General features: G+C 42.6%; 1 protein-coding gene across 1 annotated transcript in view; it reads right to left on the bottom strand.

The window, feature by feature from the left end:
- Positions 1 to 13,802, bottom strand: part of ATP1B4 (ATPase Na+/K+ transporting family member beta 4) — a 100,097-nt gene extending 86,295 nt beyond the window's left edge. Inside the window, exon 1 of the mRNA XM_083160577.1 lies at positions 13,672 to 13,802. The gene's annotated coding sequence lies outside the window, so the exon portion shown is untranslated. The remainder of the gene's footprint in view (positions 1 to 13,671) is intronic.
- Positions 13,803 to 16,401: the final 2,599 nt, after the last annotated feature.

Consider the following 16,401-nt stretch of genomic DNA (forward strand, 5'->3'; position numbering starts at 1 on the left):
ATAGTTACCCCTGACTGAAACAATTGAATCCCATAGAGAAATAGTTGTTTCTGTGGTGATAAAAGGATAAAAAGAACCATTTAACCCCTTCCCGACATTTGACGTACATTTACGTCATGGTCGGGAAGCACTTCCCGACACATGGCGTAAATGTACGTCATGGATTTAAACTGTCACCGCGTCTATAGACGCGGTGACAGTTTCAACATGTCTGCTGTCCCTGACAGCAGACATGTCCGTGCATGCCCCGGGGGGGCTGCGATGCCGCCCCCCCGTCGGCGATCGCTGTGATTGGCTGTTCAGTGTGAACAGCCATTCACAGCGTTTTCCTGTGTCACCGGCGAATAACGTTCGCCGGTGACACGGGATCAGAGGTGATTGGTGCTGTAAAGTACAGCACCAATCACCGCGGGGTGTAAGGGTGACACTGGTGTCACCCCACCTCACCCCGCCCGCCCCCAAAGGCCGTGATTGGTCCGTCGGTCCGACGGACCAATCACAGCCAAGGAGGGGGATTTAAACTAACGGTGACTGCACTGCAGACGCCATTCCGGTCTGGAAAGCGTGCAGTGCGGTCACCGTACCCCCCTGCCGCCATACTGACCAGAATACTTGCTGCAATACTTACCTGATCGCTGCTGATTGCTTCCTGGATCCTGTTCAATAATTGTGCCTTCCTGTGAAATTGTGCTGCTGCAGTGTACTAGCTAGATAGATAGAGAGATAGAGAGATAGATAGAGAGAGATAGAGAGAGATAGAGAGAGAGAGATAGAGAGAGATAGAGAGAGATAGAGAGAGATAGAGAGAGAGATAGTGTCAGAGAGTGCTATATTTTGTGCTGCTGCAGTGTGATATAGTTATAGATAGAGAGAGAGAGAGAGAGAGAGATAGAGAGAGAGGCCTACTGACAGAGTGCTATATTTTGTGCTGCTGCAGTGTGATAGTTATAGAGAGATAGAGAGAGATAGAGAGAGAGAGATAGAGAGAGATAGAGAGAGATAGTGACAGATTGTGCTATATATTTTTTATATAACTGACTGCTGCCCCCTCCTTTTGTGCTGATCAGTATAAATTAACTGATCAGCAACTTTTTGGGGGCGCAGGTATATAGATATACCTGTCAGTGCTGCTGCTGCAGTGTCATAGAGTGATAGATAGTGATAGATAGTGAGAGATAGAGAGATAGAGAGAGATAGTGATAGAGAGTGCTAAATTTTGTGTCTGCTGTCCCCGCCTTTTGTGCTGATCACTATATCTGAGGTGATCAGCAACTTTTTTGGGGGTACAGAGGTTTTTTTTTTTTTATATATACCTGTCAGTTGCACCAAAGGTTGTGCACCTGCTGCACCTCACTGGTAATCAGTGTCGCATCACTGATCACCTTTTTTTTTTGTGTGTGTGCTGTGGGGTATTTTTTTAATTTTTTTTTTTACACACACTGTGATTTTGTGGGTGTCCTGTGGCCGCTGTGCGCTGATCAGTGACGTACATCACTGATCATCTTTTTCGGCACAGGGTTGATCTATTTTTTTTTTTTTTTTTGATCAAATTCCTGTTGCCTTTGAGCGCTGTTTAGTGACAGACGTTACTGACCAACATCTGTGCTCAATTTTTGGCGCAGGACCTTTTTTTTTTTTAACCCCTTCCTTTTTTTTTTTTTTAACCCCTTCATTTTTTTTTTTTTTAACACCTTCATTTTTTTTTTTTTTTATTGGTATAAAGTATTTTTTTTTTTTCTGCACTACATACACACTACACACTACATACCCCCCGGATTGAAATAAAGTTTGTGCCCCCCCCTACACTATACACGTGTTGAAACATTTCACTACCGGTAACACAAAAATAAAAATGGCATCCCAAATGTCCTCCCAAATGTCCTCCCAAATGTCCTCCCAATCATCCAGGAGAATGTATTCAGTGGAGGAGGCATATGCCATGCTTGCTTCTGACTCTGACACAGCCAGTGATGCAAGCGGGGAATTTGAAGGATTTGCCTTAAGCTCCTCTTCCTCCTCTGCTGATGAGGGACCCCCTCAAAGACGCCCCCGTAGATCAGCTGAGATTCCCCCCCCAATAATTGATCTAGTATGGACCCCACCACCAGACAATTTTGAGCCCCAGGTTCCTGAGTTTTTGGCCATGCCAGGAATCCAATTTGATTCCACAGGTCTCAGAGAAATTGACTTTTTCAAATTATTTTTCTCTGATGATTTTATAAATTTAATGGTGGACCAAACTAATTTATATGCCCAGCAGTTTATTGCTCAAAACCCCACGTCATCATTTGCTAGGTGGACCCCTGTAGATGCAGTAGAGATGATGACGTTTTGGGGTCTGGTGTTTCATATGGGCATAGTAAAAAAGCCAGAAATTAGGCAATATTGGAGTACAGATGTTCTGTACAGTACTCCATTTTACCGTATGGCCATGCCCCGGACTCGATTTGAGACAATTCTTAAATTCATACATTACACCGATAATGCACAGTGCCCACCCAGAGATGATCCCACCTTTGACCGGCTATTCAAAGTCAGGCCGGTCATTGATCATTTCAGTGCCAAATTTGAAGAGGTGTACATCCCTGAAAAATTTATTTGTATCGACGAGTCCCTTATACATTTTAAAGGAAGGGTTAAATTCCGCCAGTACCTTCCCAGTAAGAGGGCAAGGTATGGCATAAAAATGTATAAACTGTGTGAAAGCACCTCAGGGTACACCCACAGGTTTAGGGTTTATGAAGGGAAGGATTCAAGAATTGAACCGCCAGAATGCCCCCCCTCCCTCGTAGGTGTTAGTGGGAAAATTGTCTGGGATTTAGTGCACCCCTTCCTGGATAAAGGTTATCACCTCTATGTGGATAACTTTTACACTAGCATCCCCCTGTTTAAGGCCCTTGGTTCAAGAGGTACAGCAGCTTGCGGTACTGTGCGCAAGAACCAAAGAGGCCTCCCAAAAACGCACATTGCCCAAGTAATGAGAAGGGGTGAAAGCAGGGGAATATGCAACGAAAATATGTTGTTGGTCAAATATAAGGACAAGAGGGATGTCCTTATACTGACAACAATTCACGGAGACAGTACCACCTCCGTCCCTGTACGAGGTACCAGTACCCACACCTCAAAACCTAATTGTATCCTGGATTACAATAGGTACATGGGCGGAGTGGATCTTTCAGATCAGGTACTGAAGCCGTACAGTGCCCTGCGGAAAACAAAAATCTGGTACAAGAAGGTGGCCGTGTATATCATCCAGATGGCACTGTATAACGCTTACGTGCTATTCCGTTCTACCGGCCAGAGGGGGACATTTATGCACTTTCAAGAGGAAGTCATAAAGGGCCTAATATTTGGGAACCAGCAGGCAGAGGGCCCCAGTACTTCTAGTACTGGCCCCCGTATTGTACCAGGGCAGCATTTTCCTGATGAAATCCCCTCCACTGGAAAAAAGGGCAGGACACAAAAAAGGTGCAAAGTTTGCTATAAAAAGGGAATAAGAAAGCAAACTATTTTCCAGTGTGACACTTGCCCCGACAAACCCGGCCTATGTATAAAGGAGTGTTTTAAATTATACCACACATCTATGGAATATTAGGTTCATAATTTCACCGTGCTTCGGGGGTCTTGCTAATGCCACATAGCACCCACCATTCATTCCACCAGAATCTGAGCCGCAAAATCCAAAAATCACTCCTTCCCTTCTGAGTCCTGCCATGCACCCAACTGGTATTTTTTGGTCACATGTCAGGCATTGCCGTACTCGGGAGAAATTGGGGCACAGATTTTGGGGTGCTTTTTCTCCTTCATACCTTCTGAAAATTAAAAATTTTGAGCCAGAACTGCATTTTTGTGTAAAAAAATGTAATTTTTCATGTTCACTGCCCACTTGTATCAAAATTGGTGAAACCCCTGGGGGTTTGAAATGTACACTCTACCCCTAGATGAATTCCCTGAGGGGTGTACTTCGCAAAATGGGCTGACTTGTGGGGGGGTTCCACTGTATTGGTGCAACATAGCACCCACCATTCATTCCACCAGAATCTGAGCTGCAAAATCCAAAAAATCACTCCTTCCGTTCTGAGTCCTGCCATGCACCCAACTGGTATTTTTTGGTCACATGTCAGGCATTGCCGTACTCGGGAGAAATTGGGGCACAGATTTTGGGGTGCTTTTTCTCCTTCATACCTTCTGAAAATTAAAAATTTTGAGCCAGAACTGCATTTTTGTGTAAAAAAATGTAATTTTTCATGTTCACTGCCCACTTGTATCAAAATTGGTGAAACCCCTGGGGGTTTGAAATGTACACTCTACCCCTAGATGAATTCCCTGAGGGGTGTACTTCGCAAAATGGGGTGACTTGTGGGGGGGTTCCACTGTATTGGTGCAACATAGCACCCACCATTCATTCCACCAGAATCTGAGCTGCAAAATCCAAAAAATCACTCCTTCCGTTCTGAGTCCTGCCATGCACCCAACTGGTATTTTTTGGTCACATGTCAGGCATTGCCGTACTCGGGAGAAATTGGGGCACAGATTTTGGGGTGCTTTTTCTCCTTCATACCTTCTGAAAATGAAAAATTTTGAGCCAGAACTGCATTTTTGTGTAAAAAAATGTAATTTTTCATGTTCACTGCCCACTTGTATCAAAATTGGTGAAACCCCTGGGGGTTTGAAATGTACACTCTACCCCTAGATGAATTCCCTGAGGGGTGTAGTTTGCAAAATGGGGTGACTTGTGGGGGGGTTCCACTGTATTGGTGCTTGGGGGGTCTTGCTAATGCCACATAGCACCCACCAAAATTCCACCAGAATCTGAGCTGCAAAATCCAAAAATCACTCCTTCCCTTCTGAGTCCTGCCATGCACCCAACTGGTATTTTTTGGTCACATGTCAGGCATTGCCGTACTCGGGAAAAATTGGGGCACAGATTTTGGGGTGCTTTTTCTCCTTCATACCTTCTGAAAATGAAAAATTTTGAGCCAGAACTGCATTTTTGTGTAAAAAAATGTAATTTTTCATGTTCACTGCCCACTTGTATCAAAATTGGTGAAACCCCTGGGGGTTTGAAATGTACACTATACCCCTAGATGAATTCCCTGAGGGGTGTAGTTTGCAAAATGGGGTGACTTGTGGGGGGGTTCCACTGTATTGGTGCTTGGGGGGTCTTGCTAATGCGACATAGCACCCACCAAAATTCCACCAGAATCTGAGCTGCAAAATCCACAAAATCACTCCTTCCGTTCTGAGTCCTGCCATGCACCCAACTGGTATTTTATGGTCACATGTCAGGCATTGCCGTACTCGGGAGAAATTGGGGCACAGATTTTGGGGTGCTTTTTCTCCTTCATACCTTCTGAAAATTAAAAATTTTGAGGCAGAACTGCATTTTTGTGTAAAAAAATGTAATTTTTCATGTTCACTGCCCACTTGTATCAAAATTGGTGAAACCCCTGGGGGTTTGAAATGTACACTATACCCCTAGATGAATTCCCTGAGGGGTGTACTTTGCAAAATGGGGTGACTTGTGGGGGGGTTCCACTGTATTGGTGCAACATAGCACCCACCATTCATTCCACCAAAATCTGTGCTGCAAAATCCAAAAATCACTCCTTCCCTTCTGAGTCCTGCCATGCACCCAACTGGTATTTTTTGGTCACATGTGAGGCATTGCCGTACTCGGGAGAAATTGGGGCACAGATTTTGGGGTGCTTTTTCTCCTTCATACCTTCTGAAAATTAAAAATTTTGAGCCAGAACTGCATTTTTGTGTAAAAAAATTTAATTTTTCATTTTCAATGCCCACTTGTATCAAAATTGGTGAAACCCCTGGGGGTTTGAAATGTACACTATACCCCTAGATGAATTCCCTGAGGGGTGTAGTTTGCAAAATGGGGTGACTTGTGGGGGGGTTCCACTGTATTGGTGCTTGGGGGGTCTTGCTAATGCGACATAGCACCCACCAAAATTCCACCAGAATCTGAGCTGCAAAATCCAAAAATCACTCCTTCCCTTCGGAGTCCTGCCATGCACCCAACTGGTATTTTTTGGTCACATGTGAGGCATTGCCGTACTCGGGAGAAATTGGGGCACAGATTTTGGGGTGCTTTTTCTCCTTCATTCCTTGTGAAAATTAAAAATTTTGAGCCAGAACTGCATTTTTGTGTAAAAAATTTAATTTTTCATTATCAATGCCCAGTTGTACCACAATTGGTGAAACCCCTGGGGGTTTGAAATGTACACTATACCCCTAGATGAATTCCCTGAGGGGTGTAGTTTGCAAAATGGGGTCACTTGTGGGGGGGTTCCTAAATTTTAGCATCTTATGGTGCCTAGAAACCTACATGGTGCCTAAAAAATAATCTCAGAAAAAGGAGTCTCCAAAATCAAGTAGGTGCTCCTTCTATTATGAAGCCTGTGGTTTGGTCAACGTGCACACTAGGGCCACATATAGGATATTTATGAAAACAAAAGAATTGGGGGAATCAATTTTTAGTCACATTTCTCTAGTAAAATGTACTGTGTTCCTTAGAAAAATGTATTAAAATTGCAAATCTGCAAAAAAAAAGAAATTTTGAAATTTCACCTACACTTTGTTTTAATTCCTGTGAAACACCTAAAGGGTTAACAAACTTCCAAAATGCTGTTTTGAATACTGTGAGGGGTGCAGTTTTTGAAATGGCATCATTTATGGGGGTGTCTCACATACAAGTCCCTCAAAGTCACATCAGAACTGAACTGGTCCCTAAAAAAATCAGTGTTTGAAATTTTCTTGAAAATTTGAGAATTTGCTATTCATATTGTAAGCCTCCTAGTGTCCAAAAAAATTAAAAGGAAGTTGAAATAATGATGGAAATATAAAGTAGACATATGGTCTATGTTAGTTATTAACTATTTTGAGTGGTATGATTATTTGTCTCACAAGCAGAAAATTTAACATTTTGCAAATCGCTAAATTTTCCATTTTTTCACGACATTTTGGTATTTTTCACAAAAAAACACAGACTGTATCGACCCAAATTTACCACTAATTTGAAGTACAATGTGTCACGAAAAAACAATCTCAAAATCACTGGGATAAGTAAAAGCAAAAAAAAGTTATCCCCACTTAAGTGAGACATGTCAGATTTGAAAAAAATGGCTCTGTCAGGAACGCCAAAACTAGCTCTGTCAGGAAGGGGTTAATACTAAACTGTAGATTTTCTTCCCAAATTGGAAGGACATGACAATAGATGCCCTAAGGGAGGCTGCCACTGACCAATAGACTAATGACCCTTACCATCCGTGCTCATAGTAACGGTCCAACCAGACCCCAGCATACTGAACAACAAAATAAGACAACCCCAGTATGCTTTAAATACAAACAGTAAGGACATTACCATAGAAATTGTAATATGGAAGGAAGGTCTTATACCAGTCGCAAACCCAGCAACAAACCCATGTCTCATTAGACAGTTGGTGATATTACCAAGAATGAATCCCATGTTTCTCTGGTTTGGTATTTTCAATGCAGGAATTAAGTGAGTCAGGCAGACCAAGACAGGTTCCACATGAAAAGGAACCTGGTGTTGTATTTTTAAGAATTCGAAGCAAGTCAGAACTCCTGCTTTGGGTATGCCTGACCACAGGGACCATGTGATTTGCACTGCAAATAACTTGCTGGGTGTGCGACCAAAGTAGTGATGTAGAAACCTGGTGATGCCAGCTGACCCAATGTCGTACTGCAGTGAACAATTCAACCCAATTTCTCGAGCACTTCCTACTTGTCTACCCAGTGTAGTTGCCATAGCACTACCGGTAAACAAGACTGAGGATGTGATGTTGAGGTGTGTTTTGGCTCTTTTTGCTCCCCATACAGTCTGGACACTCCCAAAATTCTGCCTAAACATCAGCCAAGTTCACTGAATGGGAACTTGCATTGAAAATTATAAATATTACCAGTAATATTGTAAACCCAGCAACACTCTTACCAGGTGTGCCCTCTAAGGCACAGAGGGGGGAGTTGATGCTGAGGTTGCTGGAATGGTAGAATTTAGTGAGAGCCTAGACGAACATGATGGCATGAAGTGTTTGAATCGGACCTTTGCAGCATATCCCCAAAGGGTGGTAACAACCCATTGGAAGAGGTAGAGATGAGTAATTTCTTTCCCCACTGATGGCAGCTGCCACAGAGACACCGAAATGGGAGAATTGTGCACTGGCTATACCGTAATAGATGGAGAAGGTATAGTAGAGACTGGGTCGCCTTGGACCATCTCACTCAGCAACAGTGGCTTAATTAGTGCCACTGATCAAGATGCGTGAGCTGGCTGAGGGAAAAGCAGTCAATACCTATGCCAACTCTAAGTACGTTTGTTGGGGTAACACAAGAGATTTGGAGCCCTATGGCGCCTCAGAGATCTTGTGACAGTAGCTGACACTCCAGTGGCGCAAGCGTTGTATATTTGAGGACTACTGACAGCCGCACAGCTGCCGGACGGAGTGGCTGTTATCAAGTGTAAAGCCCACACCTTTGATAAGGATTCAGTGTCACTTGATGATAGCCATGCTGGCGGGACAGCTGGGTGAGCTACGCGCTTTGCGAATAATGTTTTTGTTCCCCCTGTAAATGTCTGTGTCTTTATATAGAGGTGCAAGATTTGTGTTCCCTGCAGGAGAAAGCAGTCTGGAGGCCAAAGGGATGTGGACAGGAATGGAAAGATGGACAAGGAAAACCAGTGACTCCCAGAGCATGCCACACTGTCATGGCAGAGATAGCCTATGGCTTGACTTGTCTTGGTAGCGAAGGTATGTGATAACTGGTCAAAACTTACTGGTGGGCACCAGAGTTCGGTCCACAGGCAGGTAAGATGGCAATGTCATGCCTTACTTGTCTGAGGAAAGACACTGGAGAGGCTGTTCCCACAGAGCCATCTCCACATTCCCTCCTCCAGAGGATTCTTTGCAGGTAATACAAATCGACTTTGTACAGTCCACTCTAGAACTGTTTAGGAATTTCTTTTTGTTCTCTTAGTATGTGTTGATGTATTTGTTTAGAGATATGGTATCCCAAAAGTACACACTGTATATAAAAAAATCTTCCAAGTCATGTGTAAGCTCCTAGGGATTGATGGTAAACTCTATACTCCTTGCGGATCCCATTGAGCAAAGTTATGGTTGAAATAAGGGTTTGCTATGGCCTGAGGCATTGCAGATAGTGCTGTATAGTATCAGAACCACTCTCAGAACTCCACTTAACCTGTCTCCCTTCAATTTATTGCTCAGAAGACATCCACATTATGGCTAAAGTGTGATAATAAAGTGACTGTTTATATCTTATGAAGGAGAACCAACAAGTTACAATGCAGCAGAGAAAGTTATCAGTGTTGACATCCTAATTGCCTGTAAAGGACTGTGATTGTCTGGAGCCAGGGGACTTTTGTTGTGATCTGAAATTTGTTATGCCCAAGTTGTTTGATAGATCGGTGAGAAGGACCGAACCAAGTACTATTGTTCAGCACCACAGCAGTAAAGGTTGCAGAAAAGGAAGCTTGGATCCATCCGTCCCGTTGTAAAAAGGTCAATGTCCCGGAAGTGGTTGATGCTAGAAGCAACGAGAAAGAAGTATCGCTAGAAGCTCTTGTTCCGGGGTGACTGAGAGACGAATAAACCGAGATATCTAATGAAGGATAAAGGCAAAGGAAAGACTACCCTAATTATCCCCTGGCCAGACGAAGAAAGAAGAAACAGGCAGAAGATTAAAACTTTACTTTGTTCTTGTGTTTTTCCCATCTCTTTTCTCCCCAAGGTGTTGCCGCTACCAAAGGGTGGATAAGGAGAGGCGGAGTTCTGACTATGACGTTTATTTTTATCTGTGACAAGCAAGCATTTAAAGGTGTTTTTGTGAATCCAAACGAATGGTGTTATTTAGGTGGAGCGATGACCCTTACACATGACTCATTGGTAAAATTCTCAAAGAAACGACTGTCCCCCATTCTCTACATCATCCTGGAAAATTGTTTTGTTATGATACCCATCAATGTTTCTTCCATCATCTTCTATAGGTCATATGAAGGTTGTTCACCCTATTACACCCTGCGGCAAGGTTATACAACACACGATCAATGCAGGAACACCGCACTTAAACACACACACACACGTCCCCAAATGTATCATTCCAGTCAGGCGTGTCTGGGCTGTGACCCTCTAACTGTTGCAGGGCCATGGTTTGGACATGCCGACAGTAAGTAAATGTACTCCCCCCATTTATTATTAATCTTGGATTAGCCATAGCGCAAAAATGATACATCCCCTCTTACTGCACATACACACACGATCCACGCTTCACAAACCTTTCATCAGTGAAAATTTGTATGAAAAATTAAAATTTTTATGAAATATGGAAATTAATGCAAATTTATGAATTATTAATTGTGTAGTGTGATAGTTTTATTTGACTATCAAAGGGTGGACTGTGGAAAACCTATTTGCACCTCAAACGCCATTGGCGTATTACGGTCGGCCTTTACGCAATACTCAGGCACAGTCGCGTCTTATTAGCATAAATTCATGGACAAGGACGGACGTAATGCATTAATGGCTAAATCATAGTGATATTCCTTTTTGTATGTACATTTGTGTATTCCCCAAAGTATTGGAATATGATCGTCCATACTTTATATGTAGAAATGTTGTAATTGCCGCCACAGACACAAGGTCAGTATGGTGATTGTAATGTGATCACAATACATGACCTTAGATATATTTTAACTGTGTAATCTAGTTAATCATTATGTGGGACACCAAGGACAAATCAATTCAAAACAGGTTCTTGCCTCATGGCCAGAAACAAAGGGAGTATTTAAAGGAAATGCATCATGAGAACAGGAAGATGCCCCTATGGACAGGAGGGCCAATAAAGAGAGGCCCAGTCTCTTTGTTTTAGCCAATGCCAACCAAGATTGACTCCCCCGCCCCCTTACCTGCTCCCAAAAATATACTGTGTTTCTCTCTCTGATCTCGCAGTCTCACCAAGAAGATGTGATCCAAGGAGGGCTCTTTTCCCCTGTCTCTGTGGCGGTAATTGTATCCATGTGTGTATGCTGGTGTTAGGATGGTGTTGGGCCTGCGTTCATTTACATGTATAATTGTTATGGTTGTTATAACCTGTGTATAGTCTAAACAGTATTGTGTAAGTACCATGTAAATATCTGTTACCCTTTTTGGACCATTTTCCCATATAATATACTATCTGTGATCTTAAATATAACCTTGTGTCTATGTGCATCATTTCTTTATACTTATAATGGCATCTCAGATGCGAAAGAAAGGTTTATTGTTATAAGTGTGGATAGCGATTATCGCTGAAAGATAACTGTCAGTAACCTGAAAGTTTATATTGTGTGGTATTTTTCAATATATATATTCTTAGGAGATTAGTCGTATTAGCGAGTGAGTCACACGTATAGTCTCATGTGGGGCCGCATAGACATGCAGTATAGATTTATTTCTGGAGAAGCATATAGTAATGTATATGGGTTTATTTCTTATCAAGCCAGTGAACAGGTTCAACATGTGGGATACATTGTACAATGGATTCAAGAGCAGCTATTCATATGCTAATGTGGTTTACAGCCCTCCAAAGTGTCTGTGAATAGGAGAGCATTTACCTAACTCTGAGTAAGGTAAATGCTTACATCACTATGGTAACCTTGTTGCTAAGGGTAACGGTATATGTATTATAAGGTAACGAATATAAAACCAAGAGAATATAGTGTAACAATAACTTTAGTCACCGGTTTGTTATCATAACGGTTTTTACAGGGGGCTAGGAGTGCACGAAGGCTGGGGGAAGCCCAGCAGCTTACCTTGGTGCTGCACTTGCTCCCAGCATGCGATCCTGGCGCGTCGTTCGGCGGTACTGGCACTTGGAGATGATGTCATCTCCAAGCACCGCCCCCTGCAGTGGAAACGGTGCCGGCCCGGGGATAATCCGGGTTGATACCGCAGTGTAAAAGGGGCAATCCAGGATCTGACCCTGATTGAAACAATGTTTCAAATACCGGGTCGGAACCAGGTTTTTGGTGTAAAAGGAGTATGTTTGCACTGCTTATGTCATTGCTATCCTATATGCATGTATAGTTGCTATGTGGTTTTTGTTTGCCATCTGGGGAACATTGCTTCTAAATCACAATCCAAGCTCCTGAGTATTGACAGGAAAACCTACAGGTTTTAGCAGCCATCTATAATCTTTGCCTTCGCTCATCCCTTGCAGAGATACCAATTAGTTTTTATGATTTTGTATTGACTAACTGAGCCATCCATTTTCCATCCAAAATCTATGTGTCTCTTGATATTGGCACAAACGGTTTTCTCCAGCACCACATTTAATTTACGGTAAATGAATAGCATATCTGTAAGTTCCTAAGCTAAATGATTTGTTGAACTGTGTTCCTAAATATGGCAAAATGCCCAATATTGCAACTGTAAAGAGCAGATGGATAATTTCCAGCAACCTACAGTAGCTCCAGCAACTGAAAGCATTATATATCACCCATGTATAACAGGAGTGGTACAGTAGCCAAAAGCTGATCTTATACATTGTACTCTTAGTTCTATGCATTCCCCAAGCATTATTCAATGACTGTGATACATTACACATACAGTAGAACACATTACTTTCTCACTATCAAAGAGAAATTGTGCCCTCTACTTTGGGAAATGAGCTCTCCCCCCCTTGCAGAGGCAGCTGTGTAACACTTAGATTACATAGCTGTCAGCGCTGAACATTTCTGTTTTGATTGTTTCTCTATATCAGTTTATACTGTCAATTTGATGTGTACAGATTTGCCACTACATTAGGTGATTGCATATTGTAACAGCAGGGCTCTCTTCCCTTCTGTTGTCAAAACTCTCTTCTCTTCACATTTCACTCACAGCTCTCCCATACTCAAACACTCAGTAACCATCTTTGTCCGCATACTCATCTCCATCATTGGCCACGAGCCTCTAGTAGTAAGTTGATTGAGTCCTCACTACTTATATTTAAGCTGTAATGTGTATTGAACTGTGGCGCTTTTTACCTGTACTCTATTTTTGTTATTTATTCAAAGTTTTGTCTCCCTGTACTGTTCCTTTGTACGGCGTTGCGAAACACTTGTGGCGCCTTATAAATAAAATGATAATAATAATAATATTGGGAATAATATATTGGAAAAAAGTTTAACATGCAAACAAAATATTACATTAAAATATGTAAAAAAAAAAGAAAATCATAAAATAACACATTGCAATAAAATAACTGCATAGATAAGGAGTGAAAGCTATCCTATCTGGTGCAATAACACCATTTTAATGTACTGAACTGTCTAAGAACATGGTTAATAGGTAATAGCTACATTTAGTAACATACATTATTTCCCATGAACTCATCTCCAAAATATTTTAAGAAAAATTGGAATTAGCTTATTTTGGAGCAACAAGTTTTAGAAATTTCATTTTGAATCAAAACTTTATTCATTTGTTTTGGACAAAGAAATTGATTAGTATATTTCTGGAAAACATGAAAGTTATTTATCCTTTTAGATACATTTTATTTAGATATTACAAGTTAGTACAAATATCGGTGTAAATAAGAATTGTCAGAATAGTCATAAAAAACCCATATGTTGGGCATAATGTTAAATGTTAATTTTACCTTTTGCAGATGCAGGAATAGTGGATTTGGAGATTTTCAAGAAAGAACCTGCAATATCACTGTTATCTCATATAATTTCATATCATCAGTCCTTGTCTGGAATGAGGTGCAATGTCTCTGTAGGCAGGCAGAACACCCAGCTCTCGTGGATAAAGCCGGAGAGACAGTTTCTCACCTAGATGTCCTGATCCTGTAGAATGGGCAATGTGTGCTTGTCAGTCAAACTACTTCATGGTTGGCAGGGAGCTAAAAAATTGGCACTATTTTTATCTCGACGCATGCAGTCATGTCAAAAAAGAAAAACAGTAAAATGAGTTTGCAGTGTCAGTTCCCAGACCTAGCTGGTCTGGATCAAAGCAGTTTAAAAGGTTAGATTGGGATAAGTATTTGGATGAACGTGGTAGACATTATACACATTCAAATGTATTCTAAACCAATGCTATTAAACCCCAGACCAAGTGTATACATATTTCACTATCTCTCCTACTTTTTTCATTAGTAGTTTTCTTCTAAAACTGTCAATCTGCCTCACTTGTGAGCTTGTTGACCAGAACTGTCAGTCTTAAGTTAAGCCCCCCCTTTTCCACAATTGTCTTCTCGTCTGTCCCTTAGCACTGCACTGTGGGAATGACCATTGATAACTGTTTTCCATATTATCTGATGTAGTGCGATTGTATATTTTGTAGAGTGTACTGTTTTAACATAAGAAGACCAGGAAAGCTGGTAGGACACTGCACCATACCTAGTCCTGGAGTAGGACACACATCACAGGAATTGGTTTGCACCTGCTGCATGGTGCTAGAGTTGATGTTACACTATGCGAGGTGGAGCAGAGCTAAGAAGTAGAGTCTGTAGGAGCTTAGTTTTGTGTCATACATATAGGTGCGTCATTATGAGATGACGTTGCAACTAGAAAAGTCACCTCTATTGACTTTTATCTTAAGACTCCCTTGGGAGGGTTATTCTGTTTAGACCTATAAGTGTTGCATAATGCTAACCTGCCACACATCTTTACTAGAGATTTCTCCAGAGTGGTCTGAGCAAGAATCCATCCCAAATGTGTAGGCACTAGCGATAGACATCATACTAATCTTGTTTCTTTCCTTAGAACTTTGACCTGGTTTTAGGGTAGCATAGTACAATATCCTGAAGGTGAGAGTGTGTGGCAAAGGTAAGCGTCCTTCCTTCAAATACACAAATTTATCATTGCCTGCCTCAGGGATAATAAATAAAATCGAAATAGATCAGTGCAATCTAGCAATCTATCTTCCAGTTATTTTATTTGGAAGAATATGATGCACATTTTCAGTGAACAGATACTAAGGGTGACATTCTATGGGATGAGATTTTTAGACTTTTGCGAATTTTCTCGCAAAAATGGCCGAAATCGCATTTTTTTACATTTTCGCATATTTAATGAGCTCCGAAAATGTGAAAAAATGCGATTTTTGGCAACAAGTTGGACACACTGGAAATGCGATGGCTGCTTTTCGCAGCACATCGCATCCAGATGTATTCACATGGAAAAGTATACAAATCGCATATTTAATGGTATGCGATTTGTATAAAGTGTGACTATAATTCGCCCAAAAATCAGACCAGGTTCTGATGGGCGAATTAGCCAGAAACCTGCACAGATCGAAAAATGTTCTGTGCAGGTTTCTGGTGAAAAAATAAATAAATAAACAGTTAAAATTAAAAAAAAACGAGCGCGGGGTCCCCCGCCCGAGCATAACCAGCCCCGGGCTCATTGAGCCGGTGCTGGTGACATAAAATCAGGGTCCCCGACAAATAGGGGTCCCCTTGATTTAATGAAACCAGCACCAGGCTCAAGGTCCGGCGCTGGTTCCCAAAATACGGGGGACAAAATGACTAGGGGTCCCCCGTATTTTAAGAACCAGCACCGGACCCAACCAGCCAGCAGGGTAATGCCACAGCCGGGGGACACTTATTATATAAGGTCCCGCGGCCAAAGCATTATCCCCGTGGCTGGTCAGCATGGGCAGGGGTCCTGGGGAAGTGGGGACCCCCCCAATGAAGGGGTCCCCCCCTCCAGGACTTACCAGCCCATGCTGAAAGTCCGGGGCTGTCCCCGATGCCCCTGGGTGGTGGGCATCGGGCTGATGGACTGTGTAAAAAAAAGAAGATAAACTATTGTTTTCTACTGGCGAACTATGAGTCCCAGCAAGCCTACCCCGCATGCTGGGACTTGGAGAACCACAAGTCCCAGCATGCGGGGCATTAAAGGGCCCGCTGGCACTTGTAGTTCTACAGTACAAAAAATAGTTAAATAAAACACACTGACACCCTGAAAAATAAAAGTTTAATACATACACAGCCCACACACACTGATACTTACCTACCTTGAGCCTGTAGGTCGGTCCCTGGATCCTGGGTCCGGGCTCCGGGGCTCCAGGGCAGAAGAGTCCGGTTCCGGGGCCTTGGTCCTGGTTCCGGGGCTTGTCCTGGGGTTCCGGGGCTGTTCCGGGGTCCAGGATCCGATGAAGTCCACAGGGGTACCTGAGGAAGGAAATCCTACTCACCTGGTCCCCGGCGACGACATCGGCATCCTCTCCGGCAGACGCTCTGCTCCCGGCTGCTGTGGTACCCGCTCTCGGACTGAAGAGGCGTAGAGATGTTCATCTTACGCGCCTCTTCTCAGAATGATTCCATTGGCCGGCTAGCGGCCAATCAGGAGCCGAGAAAGTCGGCTCCTGATTGGCCGCTAGC

The sequence above is a fragment of the Crinia signifera genome, chromosome 9, assembly GCF_055691185.1.
Source record: "Crinia signifera chromosome 9, ASM5569118v1, whole genome shotgun sequence".
Taxonomy (NCBI): Eukaryota; Metazoa; Chordata; class Amphibia; order Anura; family Myobatrachidae; genus Crinia; species Crinia signifera.